The sequence below is a fragment of the Triticum urartu genome, chromosome 1A (assembly GCF_056163025.1).
Source record: "Triticum urartu cultivar PI428250 chromosome 1A, HENAU_Tu73, whole genome shotgun sequence".
Lineage (NCBI taxonomy): Eukaryota > Viridiplantae > Streptophyta > Magnoliopsida > Poales > Poaceae > Triticum > Triticum urartu.
Genome location: NC_141873.1, coordinates 579,143,083 through 579,152,764, shown reverse-complemented (window position 1 = coordinate 579,152,764; position 9,682 = coordinate 579,143,083). Strand labels below are relative to the sequence as shown.

Below are 9,682 nucleotides of genomic sequence, written 5' to 3'. Positions count from 1 at the left end.
GGTGTGATCTCGTCGGGTACAGCGACGCGGATCTGGCGGGAGACGTTGATGATCGAAAGAGCACAACCGGGCTCGTCTTCTTCCTCGACTCCGGTCCGGTGAGTTGGCAGTCTCAGAAACAGAAAACTGTGGCCCTGTCTTCCTGTGAGGCAGAGTACATTGCTAGTACAACTGCAGCATGCACAGGAGTATGGCTGAGCCAGGTACTTGCTGACCTGCTTGGGAAGCCAGTAGCTCAGTTCAAGATCTATGTGGACAATCAGTCTGCGATCCAACTCTGCAAGAATCTAGTATTTCATGGGCGAAGCAAGCATATCGAGACGCGCTACCACTGCATCAGGGAGTGTGTCGAGAATGGCAAGATCACAGTGGAGTACATGAACACCGACGACCAAGTTGCTGACATTCTGACCAAATCCCTCGGGCGAGTCAAGTTCCAGGCTATGCGCGAGAAGATCGGGGTCGTCGACACCAGGAACATCTAGATTAGGGGGAGATTGTTGGTTAATCTAGCTGCTGTCTCTAGTTTACTTTCAGGTTCAGTAGGTTTTTCTTTCAAGAACCGGATTAGCCGATGCGAGCCCACGATGTGTGTGCGGCCGCCGTAGTGATGTCTTGCCCTGGATCGTGGGATGGCACGATCACGTCCGTGGGGGTGGGCTAGCCACGATCTTTCTGCTTTCACATAAAGAGCGATAGCTCAAGTAATGAAACGGCAAGTTTACAGCGGCTCAAACCAGTTCTCGCGTTTGAGTGTGTGTGTTCACCTTCGCCGAAGTTTCAGAGCTCGCCGGAGCTGCTGAACAGCTAGCTGCCAATTTAGCATGGGAACATATTATTTATAGCCAAAGACAGCAGTTGGAGAGTTGTGCTGTCTTGCATTCCCTGGGCGCAGCCATCCCCAAGCATCGTGCAGTAGATATTGCACAGCAACAGACCCTCGGTGATGCTGAGAGAACACACCCTCCCGTCCAAGTATTTTGCGCAGCCAGCCGAATATGTGCACTATCTGGAAGGAAGAGAATAGCCACATTATCAGCGGCATCCCATTAATGGGAAATAAATATCTCCATCGAACATCGAGAACCTTATAAAATGACTTCAGAAAACATTATAACTGGCGGCTTCAGCATGGCAAAATTATATACTTATATATATGTACCTAAAGACAGCAAAGGGCGCACATCGGAGAGTGACTTGCGTTTCTTCCATTCCATGGGCTCCCGGCGTAGTAGTATGTCGCCTTGAGCATCATGAAGCAATTAACCAGGAATCAGTGATGCTGAGGCAGCACACCCTCGTGTACTGGTATTTTGCACAGGCAGGCCCAAGATGTGCACTATCTGGAACCAGAAGAAAATAGCAACGTTTACCAAGTATACAAAGTAAAAAGCAGTAACATAATACTCCATTCCATAATTCAGTTGAAATAATCTTACGGGGTGTGGCCTCGGAGCTGACAGGGAATAGCAGGGCAGAAGAACCACGGCGTTTAATTTCCTTTCTGAAGCACAACAGTAATCATTGACAAGTATACTACTAGAGTAGACCAACATTAGTCAGTCACTACTTGAGAGCTCTTCCACCATCAAAATAAATATGCTCCTCGAGAACCCCAGCGGGAGCTTGGTCTGAAAGAAACTGCTCCTTGGAATTGGCCGCTTCCTTGAGCTCTGCCTTATTTCTTTCGCACTGTGAAACTGATCTTGTGTGAGATTCAGAAAGTCCGGAACAACGATGTAAGCCTGCATGCATTATTGACCAAGTCATCTGGATGTTAGCTGGATGTTCTATGGCACAATGAAAATTGCATGCTTGAAGATTGTTTTTTTCCAAGTTCAGTAATAGAAACAAAGAAAAGAACCAATAAAAAGTTGTACTGATCAGTCATTCCAAGTGTGTTGTACAGCCAACCATGAAAGGCAATTCCCTTTAACTAGTTATTAAAATTTTAAATGTTCAGAAAATTAGCTACAACTAAGGCTGCATCTTATAAGAAAACAACTACTCCCTCCCATCCATATTACTTGTCACTCGTTTAGTGCAACAGTAGTACAAAGTAAACTTGTGCACAGTAAAGAAAGAACGAAAGAAAGAAAAACAGTTTTGCTAAAGCACATCTAGATGTGCCATAAGTATTGCACATCTAAGTCCTATGTCATTGATCTTACATTGAGATTCGTGTGGATATTTTCCTTTTCTTTTTCCTTTTCCTCTTTATGCATGATTCACTCACTTAGATGTGCAATAACTAGAGCACATCTAGATGTGCCCTAGACACACCCAAAGAAAAACTCTATTGAAAACCAGTGAAACTTTGTACAACTGCGCTTGTCAGATCCATATTTCTGCCCTTGAAAAACTCTATAGAAAGAAAGAAAAAGTGGTAATGCGCGGTCTAATCCATTTGTGCACAGTATGCTTACCTCCTCTGCAGCAGCTGGGAGAACACCACGCCACCAAGAGCAGGAGCAAAGATGGAGAGGTGGCTGGGCGATGTTGGCCTGAGAGAACAAGCTCTGCATTAGAGAGTAACAATTTAACCACGCAGATCAACGTGTTGCTTCACAGCAACTCCTTCCACAACAGAATATTACTGGGGGTCTGACAGAACTAGTGGGCATGCATCCTCCCCGTTTAACCACCCAGTCAGACTTGAACATGTACCAATTTGCAGTACTCCCATAGCAAAGCGAATAATTATGCTTACAGGGAAGGATGTCTGGTCGTGGCAGTTGTCTATTAAAATGACTTTTAGAGAAGTCAAATTTCCCAACCACTTTGGTAATGTCTCCAGGCCTTTGCACTCCAGCAACGCCAGTTTTTTAAGAGCCGTGAGGTTCTCCATGCTTTCAGGCAAAGATGTCAGGTTGGCGCAATCGCCGATTACAATTTCTTCTAGAGAAGTCAACTGTCCCAACCATCCCGGTAATATCTCTAGGTCACTCAACGACAACAAAATTAGTTTAGTGAGAGAGGTGAAGCATTGCATGACCTCTGGCAAAGTCCTCAAGCCACTGACGGAGTCTACCCGAAATTTCTCAAGGGTGGGAAAGTGTTGAAGTTTATCCCACTTGTCTTGAGAGAAACTACAACTCCTTAGAACCATATCAGAACCATATCAGAAGGACAAATGGAAGACAAGAGATTTCCAAATCCTACTTCTGGCAAAACTGTCTCGCTGTTGTTCAAAACCCAATTCATACTTCTTGGGGGATATGGTAGGAATTTCAACTTTGGGCAGTCCATTACCTCCAAATAACGCACATTAGGCATTAGAAACTCCTCGCTTTCTTTACTCGACTCCGTTGTCCACCATTCCTCCAAATTTTCCATCGACTCCAATAACAGTACTCTAAGTTTCATACAGTGTCCGCCTTCTCCATAGAATTCCTTACCAATTTTCCCGATGTTGGGAATGTTTTCCAGAGATAGCTTTCTTAAATTTGGCAGTGCCCCGAATGGAGGAAGATAGTCACATGCTTCCAAACCTTTAAGAGTCACTTCACTGAGAAAAGGGAGGTAGGACGAGATGTTTGACATCCAGTCTGGGAAATCCTTGCTCCCATACCCAACTAGCCAAAAGTGTTCAAGAGTCCGAGGAGGCACGAGTCTGTCCAGCACAGATTTACCTCCTTCGTTTTCCCAGCAAAGCTTTAGTACTCGAATATCTGAGTTATCATGTAGTTTGACTCTGTCTGCATCTTCTGGATTCCTGACATTCTGAAGGTCTACAAGTATCAGCTCTGAACAAGTCAATCCTACAAGATCCACTATATTGCTGCATCCTCTACTCTCTATCTCATGTACATGATGACTTACTGTGCTCACAAGATTTAAACGCTTTTGAATGGCTGGAATCTTTTCAAGCAAATCAGAAGTTGCACTATCAACCACAAACTGGGTGAGACTAGTCATGTCACCAATGCTATCAGGGCAGTCAACCATAAATGGAAGGCCATTCATGTGCAATATTTGAAGATTTAGTTCACCAAATGAAGAGGGGAGCTCCCTGAGCCTCAGACAATATGACAAATAGAGACGCCTCAGCTTATGCAAATTACATAGCGAATTGGGCAATAGTCGGAGCTTAGGACAACTTGTTAGGTTCAAATATTCAAGCTGGAAGAGGCGATCAATACATTCAGGGAGTTCTTCGAGGTTATGACAATCTGAAAGATCTAGGTATTTCAAGTGATCAAGTTGGCAAAATGAATCTGGCAGCTTTGAAACCTTGTAGCAACCAGAGAAGTCCACGAATTCAATTTTAAGAAGGTGGCTGAAATCAATCGGCAGTTTTTCTAGCTCATGGCAACCTGATAGGTTCAGATGCTCCAAAACACTGAAAGCTAATATTGTCAGGTAGTTTGCTGAGCTTGGAACACCTTGACATGTTTAAGAATGAGAGCTTAGGAAGGTTTCCAAATTCATCGTGGAGCTGCTGAAGAGCACAACAATCTGACATGTCTAGGTGGTGTAATCTTGCAATCTTACAAATTGATTTAGGCAACTCAGGGAGTATAGAACACCTAGATAGATTGAGAAAAAAGAGCTCAGAGAGCTCCCCTAGTGATGCAGGTAGTTCATTGAGTTTTGAACAACTTGACAAGTTTAAGAATGAGAGTTTAAGAAGGCTACCAAATTTATCAGGGAGTTTTTCAAGAGCACAACAATCTGACATGTCTAGGTGGTGTAAGCATGTAAGTTCACAGATTGATTCAGGCAAATCCTGGAGCATAGAACACCCAGATAGATTGAGGAAAAAGAGTTGAGATAGCTCTCCTAGTGATGCAGGTAGCTTACTGAGGCTGCTACTGCCAGATAGGTCCAAATAGCAAAGTTTGTTGAGGCGACAAATACTGTCAGGCAAGTTTTTCAGCAAGGAACTGGACAGAATAAGAGTTTCCATCTTTTGAAGTGAATGAAAATACTTAGGAAGTGATGTTATTCGAAATCCTGTGGCATCAAGATACCTAATTAGCTTCAATTGCTTAATGGAAGATGGCAGTACCACGCTACTTGGAGAAGATTGGCCTTCAGCTGAATGTCCACTTAGGTCCAAGACACGTATGTACTTCGATCGAGAAAATGCCTTTTTCGGGAGTTGCAATCCCCCCAAATCCCTAAAGTGGAGGGATCTAAGCTTGTGTGGAATATATTTGAAAACCTCGGGATCATTCTTGAAGTTGGTTAACTGTGCATGTCGGCAGTAACGAGCTCCATTCCAGGTGGTGCTTTTGGTAGCATCCAGATCAATGAAGTCATCACCAACAATTATTAATGCAAGCTCATGCACCAAATCATGCATGACGAGTTCTGGAGGAGCCTTGAATTGCAATGGACTTGAACTAACCTGCAGAGGTAACTACTATCAATACAGTATTGCAAAGAGAAATGTAATATCCCTTGATAACAGGAAATGTAAAATGGAGTTAAGAAAAGACAATATAAGATCCAGAAAAATTGAAACTTCATCAAAATCTGTGGAGCCCTATACAGAACAATTTTCCTACACACATTGTTTACTAGAAACAATAGATTTTCATAAAATTCTCTTTATCACGTAAAGCCAATAAAGCATATGCTATATACAAGGAATGGGGACTACATACAGATTTCTCTAAACATGTTTTGTGCATTTTTTGAATTTCCTTGGATGTCAAGTTTGACTTGTTTAGCAACTAGTTCAAGAAGTTTTAACTAATTCCAAACTTGCTTACTAACTATAACTTATTTAAGGAACTGATCCCATGTCGCTCCTAGGCAACACCGGACGCCTAACTCTAGCCACCGGATGTCCACCCTTGTGCGCATTATCAATGTTTGTAGGGAATTGTAGAAAATTTTAGGTGTGAATGTACTCTTGATTTGTTCCAAAAAGATCCAAGTTGCTTGTACTAGAGGCACATTAATGACATGGGCCATGGTCGGAGTGTAGGGACTAGTGCTCATGGTGACACTCACACACCACCAGATATACTTTAACTACAATTTTCTTTGTTTGTATAATCGGTGTATGGACTTTTACCGTGAAACTATTGCATTGTAATGTTAAGCTGGCAGCTCTAGAAAATGATGACATGGTTTGAAATTGAAACTCTTCTAAATCAAGCTAGAGTTCGAAAGCTTATTTTCTAAAATTATTAAATTAACACATATTGATTATGCATGCATGTCTTCGTTTTCTAAAAAAGAGTGGCGAGTCGCAAAAGGAGCGCCACAAATTCTCAATACTAGAAAAGAATGGCAGCATGCACATAATGTGGGGGACTCTAACTAGGATTGAATAATCAATATGTCATATTATTGGGGAGATCTATAGCGAAGAATCTAAATAAATATACCATGTCTGATTCAAAATCAATAAAATAAATAAATTATTTTGACTAATAAACTGATTTAAAATCATATTTTTAATTTAGTGGCACATAATCTAGACATCACATCCTGGAATTTAAGGACAAGAAAAATCTAAACTAAAAGAATATATATACATACATATACCCAACATAGTCAAAACAACTGACCTAGTAAGGTACAAAACTGAACTTATCTAATAATAAATTTCAATTTAGACATGGACATATTAAATCATTAACATAATTAAAAACCAAAAATGTAGAGTGTAATCATAACAGTTATAATATATGAAAGTGTGTTCTTCACTATACATAAAGTTAAAAAACATAATACTGAAAATGAACCAGCCATACAAGAAAAAGATGTCTATAGGTACTAACCAAAGCTGATCCTGGAATCTGAAGAAAGGACATCCCCAAAAGATAGTTGATGCACCTTTGACCATCGTGCCTTGAATTAATGTATCCAAGTGCATTCCATTGTTGTATTAGACGATTGCTGTCCATGACAAAGCCCTTGGGAAAGGCTGCCAAGTATGTGAAGCACATTTTGAATTCTAGCTTCATGTAGTAATAGCTCAACATTAGACTCTCTAATGCTTCTTTTTGATCTCTTGAATCCAAATCAACCTTGGTGTCTCTTATGTGTTTCCATGCCTCCATGTTTGGTTGCTCCGACAGTACTTGCCCAAGAGCATTTGCCACGAGGGGTAAACCCCCACACTTGCCTGCAATCTGCTTTCCAATTTCTTCCAAATGGCTGCAGTCATCATCAGGCCCGAATGCCCTTTGCTTCATTAATTCCCAACAGTCATAGGTTTTAGAACATCCAAATTGATTACTTCAAACTCATGAACCGGGCAAATTTTCCTCTCATTTGCAAGATAACCAGTGCGCAGTTTTTGCACTACGCTCAGATTTCGAGTCGTTACTATAATCCTGCTGCCCTTGCGGCCATGCTGTAACATCCGCTTCAAACTTTCAAGTTTATCTCCATTTTCTTCCCAGAGATCATCCAGAACAATCAAGTATCTTCTATCAGCAAGTTCTTTTTCCAGGATGACCCTCTCAATTCTTTCCAAATCAAACTGCTTGGACACATTAACCCAGGCTGAGACGTCGAAGACATTGAGCCTCTTGTCAACAAGAACTGATTCAACCAATGTTGTCTTGCCAATGCCACCAAGGCCAACAACTGGAATGATGGAGATATCCTGGTTAGCTTCTTCACTTGTGAGAAGCAGGCTGATTATCTTCTCCTTCTCGATACCCCTCCCCACCATTCCAGTTTTCATGCCATCACCATTCCAGTTGGCTGCAAAAGTAGAATTGTTTATGTTCCCTTCTGCCCTTGCTGCTTGTGGCACAAGATTGAGCCTCCTTCTGCCTTCCTTTTCAATTTCATCTATTTTCTTTGTGACATCCTTTATCTTGTGGGGCATGATTATTCGCTGCAGGAGTTGATTGTTTCTGGAAAACCATAAGCTGACCTGCAAAAAAAAAAAGTTGAAGCAACTTGAGTGCACCGCACGAATAGAGAAGAAGGCTTTTTTTCAAACAGTCTCATGAAAAAAATGGATAATAAGGTTGCACCTTAGTTATATTACAAAAGGAAGGGATAATGAAGATGTGCTATGGCATAATCAAATATACAGAATTCACATAATAAGGTTGCTCCAAACCAATGCGATACGATAATAAAAGAATTGTTCCTATTTTTTAGATTAGGTAAAGAATAAGAATCAAAATCTCAATGAATACCTTCAATTGGCTCTTTTTTGAGAAGATTAAGACACGGCATGATCAATCAAATGTGACACAGGCAGAGCCTACTGTACAAGAGGACAGATGTCCCAGTACAATACATAGCAGGAAATTATTAGAGAGTAGTCTCTGGAGCCGCCAAAGACAGCAAGACACTGGTTTCAGAAAATTACTGTATCGCTTCTCATTTTTGTTGTTTATTTCCGAATTTGGGGTGGAGACCTAATTTGCTGTACTTAGGGAACCTCCTGTGTGGTATGCTTTCTATTTTTGAATGAAACCGACGCAGCTCCCAATTTCATTGCTGAAGCTGATAATATATACTACAAAGTCAGAACCGGAACCTGCATAACAAATCCACGCACCTCGACGCCAGGTTGCTCAAGGCACGTCAATTATTTCAGCAAATGAAAATTAGTCTTGTTGTGAAACCGGCATCCTCAAGCCACCCGGTCCACCCACCTTACTCGTAACACCGGCACCAATAACCTTCTAGATCAGCCGCCAGCAAGGGTGCCGTGCCGGTCGTTAGCTATTTTCTCGAACCCACGAGTGTGCGTACTATATATTATAGTATACTTTATCTGTCTCATAATATAAAGATGTTTTTTGACACTAGTACGAGAAGGAGAGAGTATTAAAGAAGAGGGCGCCGGCCGTCACCTATAACTTTTACCGGTCATTGAACAACTGAGAAGAAGAAGAAGAAGAAGAAGAAGAAGAAGAAGAAGAGGTAGTGAAGCCGCCGGAGCGGCGTACGGTGGCAGAAATCGAGAGGGGAAGGTAGAGGAGCTATTCATTAGTACCTTAGATCCGGTGTTGCTGATGAGCTCATTGGCGTCCAACTCATCCAGCACGTCCTCCACTTGGTAGGCAACGCGCTTGAACTTGGTAAGCCACCGCTCGTACACTCTTCCGCCTTGCCGCCCTTCCCGCCGCGACTTGTCGTCGGCGTCGCCCAGCACGGCCTCCGCATCTTTTATCCTCTCCTCCAGCTCCAACACGTCCTCTCTGTACCTCCACTGCAGACTGATCTCCGACGCAGCATACCCACCAAGCTTGCTCACCATCTGCTTCCCCACGGCGCCCGCAATCACACCGCCGAGCCCGCTCATCCTCCCTCTCTCACTCCGGCGACACTATCAGTCTCAGTTTCAGTGGGAGGGACTACGCCCGCTGCGTTCGGTTGCACAGCTGTGACACTACTACTAGTACTACTAGATCCGGAAGGCTTCGTGGGTAGGGTAAATGCTGCATTGAAAACTCGCAACAGCTAGCCAAGCATTTAGTGCACCGCACCAACTTTACTGTCTTGGTAGCAGCGAAGTAATTACCAGTACCGTCCGTCCTGGTCTGGTAGTATGAACCCGTGAGACTTTGCCGACTACCGTAGTCCGGGTCCGTCCTAGGGAATGCACAAAGTAAAATGTTGGTGTACAAAAATACTAGGAGCAAGCTACAGTTTGATAAATTATTCTTCAAATACATCTATTCTCCAATTTTGCGGTTTTGTCGAGTGTATTTCATCGGGCATTTGGTATATAATTAAGACCTTCCCG

The 9,682-nt window shown here is 42.5% G+C and overlaps 1 pseudogene across 1 annotated transcript; it reads right to left on the bottom strand.

Moving 5' to 3' along the window:
• Positions 1–283: 283 nt before the first annotated feature.
• On the bottom strand, positions 284–9,356 carry LOC125531756 (uncharacterized; annotated as a pseudogene). Its single transcript, XR_015609969.1, has 6 exons — positions 8,930–9,356; positions 6,741–7,849; positions 2,427–5,353; positions 1,440–1,745; positions 1,163–1,343; positions 284–1,009 (listed from the first exon to the last, which is right to left on the bottom strand). The product of XR_015609969.1 is annotated as an uncharacterized LOC125531756 (transcript).
• Between the last annotated feature and the right edge of the window lie 326 nt (positions 9,357–9,682).